This window comes from Mauremys reevesii, linkage group 4 (assembly GCF_016161935.1).
Source record: "Mauremys reevesii isolate NIE-2019 linkage group 4, ASM1616193v1, whole genome shotgun sequence".
Classification (NCBI taxonomy): domain Eukaryota; kingdom Metazoa; phylum Chordata; order Testudines; family Geoemydidae; genus Mauremys; species Mauremys reevesii.
The window spans coordinates 150,980,860-150,986,859 of record NC_052626.1 but is presented as its reverse complement, the minus strand read 5'-3'; positions in this window follow the sequence as shown (position 1 = coordinate 150,986,859).

Below are 6,000 nucleotides of genomic sequence, written 5' to 3'. Positions count from 1 at the left end.
ATTTCCAACATGCTTCCGCTCTTGGGAGGGCTGTTCTTTTACACCCTGGAATCTCCTGCGGTGTCTCTTTCAGAGATTTCAGTCCAGGTCAGCTACCTGTGGCTTCTCCAGTGTCACCAAGCCACACCAACACCGGCATCCGTCACAAAGTCAGACTGTTGGATCTCACCAAACAGTTAAGCTTTGCAAATGTAATCTCAGTTCTGTAACTTGTACTGCCTTTGGTTTGCTTGACCTTGAGCATAAAACAACTTTCTCTTTTTATCTCTGGGCGAAGCTGAGTTTTAAATTAACCCGTTTCTAGACAAATTGCTCACACTGTGTCAGAGGCTTTTCTTTGGTGATTAAAAGCTCCTCTGAGATATATGATCTTATCTAGATTAAAGGTACCTTTTAATGGGCATTGTTTAGATGGATCTTCACGCGTATAAAGATTCCAATTCTCTAAATACCTGCAGGTTTTAGAACCATAATGTACGTACATATAATATGCTGGGGTACCCTTAGGGGGTGAGGTGGAATGTTTAGACTGTCCCTTACCCACACGGAAAAGAAGGGGGGGGAAGAGAAGATGGGTTCACACGCTCCTAGACCCGGTTACAGTTTTGGCTTCCAGCATACCAATAGAACAAGAAACAAAAGTACCCCTACCAAAAAGAAAAGCCAGCCCTGGGGCTGCTCTAAGTCCCAGTAATTGTTCAGCACGGCCCACGGACTCATGGAGTTAATGGAATTATTCATTAGCCGTGTCTGAACCTAGGTACCTTAACCAGAAAGCTTTTACCCACACACCTTCCTATTTGTGGGTTCCTTTACCGTTAGGGGCCCAAGGTCCCAACCCGCACTTCGGGGGCGTTAATCCTCAAACCCAGGAGGTAACGCACTTACCACGCCCGGAGTGGCCACGTCTGGCAGGTGGACTCCCCTCTTCTGGTACTGTCTTGCCTCCATGTCGTTTGGAGTTCTCTATGGAGGGGGCGTAGCCGTCCCGGCCGATTGCGGCGACCCGGAGCTCGAGCAAACAAATAGCTCAAGGTGGCCACTCTCCTGAGCCGTCCTCGGTCGCCGGTCAGCGCCCCCAACAGGGAGAGAAGTCCCTTCGTGGTCGCCATTTGTTAGCCAAAAGGGCTCGTTTCCCCCTGGAGCTTACCTAATTACACCAAGGAGGCACGGAGACAGGAAGACGAGTACCACACCCTTTATTGATCGGTCAGCTGAGCGGGTGTTCCTCTCGGCTAGTGCCAGAGAAAGAGACACACCTTTCATGGCCAAACGGCCTACCTTTATAGCCGGTAACAAACAACTTAGCCTACGTTTGTCTACGTCATTTGGTTGACCTATAGACCCTGTGGATAATTGGGTATGCAGGATACATATATCATTTTGTGGGGGCTACAAGAGACATACAGCTGTTGAGGATACATTTGTCATTCTGAAGGGGACACAAGATACATCCGTTGACCCTTTGTACTAGATACTTTGGATGCATACATGTGAACGCAGCTGCATACACTTGGGGAGCCAACATATACTTGGGGAGCCAAACAAAACTGATAAGCGAAATAGCTGACATAGGTAGATACACGGCCTTCAGTCTAATGAGTTCTGTAAGCTTTCCAACACAGTTTGGACAAGCATAACATAACTTTGGTTTACTCAGGCCTAATACGGAAAGGCTTCATTAGCACTATGATTTTTCCAACAGTGTTGGCTACTGCCCAGTCTCCATCTAGCCCCCATTCACTGGGGCAGGCTGCAGCATCAGCCACTCATCACCGGCAAAGGGGTTTGGACCTGCTGCCTCGGCCTACCCCTGGGCTGCCCCCTGCAACCCCCAGTACCTCTTGGCTTAATGCTAGGCCGCAGCCTGGGGCTTTCCAGGCTGGAGCTCCCCAGCTCCTCTGCCTTTCCCCAGCCCTGCTTCACTCTAGGTACCTTGTCTAGCTCCCTGCAGCCAGGCCCATCTCCCGCTACAGGCAGAGGGAGAGTGTTTGGGCTCCTGGCTTCCCTGGCCTTTTATAGGCCCAGGGAACTCTGCGGTGCTACCCCAGTGCAAGAAATGTCTGGGGAGCTCACGGCACCTGCCAGCGCTCAGACAGCTTCCCCAAACGGCAGCAGTTTCACGTCACCGTCAGTGTCTGAGTGTGCGACTCACGCGGGTTGTGGTACCCTGTGAATGGTCGTGTTGTTTTCTGCACTAACTGCAACAGAGGGGCATTGATGCTTTTACCTGCCAGGGCTTCTGTTGGTTTTGGGTGTAAAGGAAAATCCCTGTAAGGAAAAAGTATAAGCTGGAAAACAACATTATCCAAATATTCTCTTATCTATTATTTTTGTGTGTCCAGAAATACGTTGGGTGCTCAGAAAGCAGGTAAATAGACAGCCTCTGTCAGTCAGAGCCTCGTTCTGTGCCCAGCATGACAGGCCGAGTGAGGGGAGAGGAAGGAGGAGGGTGAAAAGAAGAAGATGAGGTGGTTGCTCAGCAAAGCTTGGCAGGTCAATTAGCTCAGTATTTGTTTTCAATTATCTCTTCCTCCCCCTGGGATTGGCTGGCTGCAAAGTGAATTTGAGGAGGACTGAATGAGGTGAGGGAGGTAGACTGGCAAACCACCATTGTATTAACCCACATCTCTAAACACCAGGCAGTTGAGCGAATGAAATCAAATGAAACTTCATATCAGAACCAGTGCGCTCCCTGGCGCGGCAGTACGCAAAGGGCTTTTCCCAGCTGGGACCATGTTTGTTATGAATTAATGCCCCAAAGTGTGCTAGGTGCTGTGCAGAACATACAAATAAACAAACAACATTAGTACGGCTCCTACTGTACCAGCTCGGCCAGTGGGAGACACCCCCTTTTTCAGGTCAGCTGGAAAAGCTGCTACCCATCAACCCCATGAGGGTCTCATGGCTGCTATAGCATATGGCTGCAGACCATGTCTACCCGCAGACTTGCGCCACTTTAATTAAATGGGGTAGTTAAACAAACTGATTTAACTGAATGGGTCAAACCCTGGTGTGAAGAGTCTTACTTTGGTTTAAGGCCTTGTCTAGTCTAGGGCCATGTCTACACTCCGAGCGCTGAAGTGGCACACCTCTGCCACTGGGCTGTTCCTCCGTAGCACCGTCACTTCCTGCAGTGATGGTAGGAGTTTTCCCATCAGCGTAGTTAATCCACCTCTCTGAGGCAGGAGCTAACTCGATGGAAGACTGTGACGAACTGGGGATGTTCTTAATGTTTCCTCTGAATACTGTGTGGGTGCCTCAGTTTCCCCTCTGCATTTCTTAAGTCTCTAGGGGGTGAGATTGTTGCAGAGCAAAGGGCCAGTGCCCATAACTGGCCGACACTCTGTCTCCTGGCAACTAATGGCCGGGGCCCTTCCCCCCTGGAAGGAGACAGCTAAAGCTCTGGTTTAGACCCTCTTCCTGTCATCGAATAAACCTCTGTGTCACTGGCTGGCTGAGAGTCACGTCTGCCTGCGCAGTGGGGGGGCAGGACCCTGTGGCCCCCCAGGACCCCGCTGGGGCGGACTCGCTGGGGGAAGCGCACGGAGGGGCAGAGGATGCTGAATGCTCCAAGGAGAGACCCAGGAGGTGAAGCCGTGGGAGATTCTTGCCCTGCAGACAGGCTGCTCCGAGGGGGAGGAGGCTCCCAGAGTCCTGCCTGGCTCGGTGGGGAGCAGCTCCAGAGCAGCGCCCGGGGACCCCGGGACCCAGGGTTTGTGCACATGGGGAAATGTACTAGCAGAACTAGACTGCAATCGCTATACTCTGATTCGGGATTTAGAGCCTTTTTTGTGGTTGAGCATAAATCACTTCCAGGCAGGGCGGCTCTAGGCACCAGCGCCCCAAGCACGTGCTTGGGGCGGCACTTTCCAAGGGGCGGCACTTGGGCGCCTTTTTTTTTTTTGGGGGGTTGCAAAAAGGCCTGGAGCCAGCCCTGAGCGGAGGTGAGCTGCGGCGGTGGGGGGCACGGGGAGGGCTGCAGGAAGAAACCCGGGGGTGGGGGCAGAGGAACCGCTCCCCCCCAGCTCACCTCTGCTCCATCTGCTCCCCCGACCGTGCCGCCACTCCGCTTCTCCCAGGGGTAGGAGGGGAAATGCGGCGCGCCCGGGGAGGCGGCGGGGCCAGGGATTTGGGGAAGGGGTTGGAATGGGGCAGGGCCAGGGGGCACAGGAAAATTTTTTTGCTTGGGGCAGCAAAAAGACTTGGAGCCGGCCCTGCTTCCAAAAATATGAAGCTAAACTGCCAAAAGGCAATGTAAACCACAAATTAGAGTGCCCACCCCAGGAGTTATAGTGGTATAATTATACTGGTACATTTCCCTGTGTAGACAAGCCCTTACATAACACGTGTTAACAGCCTAGTGTAGACACGGCAACGTGGCACACGTTAGCTCACACCTTTGAAAACCAGTGGATATGTCATCACTGCAAAAAGAGGTCCCACTCTTCCGTAAGTGGCCAGGCAGCCTCAGCACCTCTGAGACGGAGGGCTGGTCTACACTGGAAAGTTAGATTGCTCCAGCTACATCATTCCAGGGCATGAAAAATCCACACCCCTGAGCGACAGACATAGTTAAGCCAAACCAAGTCCCAGTGTAGACAGTGCTAGCTGAGAGTCTGAAACAGGAGCGTTTTAGGTATAGACATAGCCTGAGCCTCTGGACTCCAGCACTCCTGTTTCAGACTGTCAGCTCTGCCCTGTGAGTCCAGCGGAGACGCTCTTACGGTCTCCAGGGACCAATGCGCCTCAGCAGCTATTTGCAGGGACACCCAGCAGCCTTTTCAAGCAGAATCGGGTTTATTAGTCAGCTGGAGCCCAGCGTAGGAAGTCCCTAGGCTAGCACCGAGAAATGAAGGTTAAGGCATAGTCCATTCTGGCCAAGCCAGCTCTCCACCCAGCACGCTGCCGTGGAATCCATGGCTGGGCCTGCCCCAAAAGCCACCTCTTACCACAGCCTCCGCCCGACCCACGCTGAGATCACATGTTCCACCCACAGGAGATTCCCATGGACAGGTGTCAGCTGTTCTGTCCTTGGGGATTCCATTGTCTTTGGGGACACACCATTCATCTGGGTCAGTTTCAGCCAGTCCTTTAACGACCCCAGAGAGTTACATGACACAACATCTCATGTTCTCTGCTCTGTCCCAAGAGAGTATTTAACCTGCCTGCAACCAATGGGGGTGATGCTTCCAGGGCTACCCAGGGTTGGGAGGCACCTCAATCTCATCTGCTCTTAGCGTGAGGGAGACTCGTCTGTGCCTGCCAGGGGTTGGCTCTCCGACTCCACCAGCCTCAGGCGACAGAAGGAACAGCTCACTCAACTTACTAGTTACACCTCAGACCTCCGCTCAGCTTAACACACAACACTTGGACTTGATTTCACTATAAACGTATCTAAGTGTATTTAACACAAAGCAGAGATTCACATAACAGCAAGTAGGCAGAAGTAGTGTTTACAATTGGTTACATGTAAAACAAAATCATGATACGTCTCCTGGAGTCTAGACTTAACTAACAGGCCATGCTCCTGCTCCATAGAGGTCAGCTCATCCAAAGTCTTTCTCCCAGCATTTAACAGCCGTGACCTTCTGTTCATCAGACAAGCATGCTAGTCACTTGTCCCTAGGTGAAGGACACCACGTGTCTCCTTGTATTCTCCTGATATACCAGCTTATTCCTTGCTCTTGTCATAAACAGCTCACCCCCTGCTGTGCGTTCCTTCCTGTGGGGTTTGTGATCTCTTGTCGACTTTGCAGGGTTGGTTACCTGGTGGCCCCGTAGGCAAATAGCCTCACATTGTAAGACACACAACCCACAATGGTCAGCCAGGGAGAAAGGTGTCTTCTACCCTCTGCCGGAACATAACTCGTTTTTCACCTTCTGGTGACCTGTCACCATGCATACCTTAAGAACCTCATTTTCAGTAGAGATACATAACTTTTTAAATAATATCCTTACGTACATCTTGCAATTATTACATGTTACTGTTAGCATGTT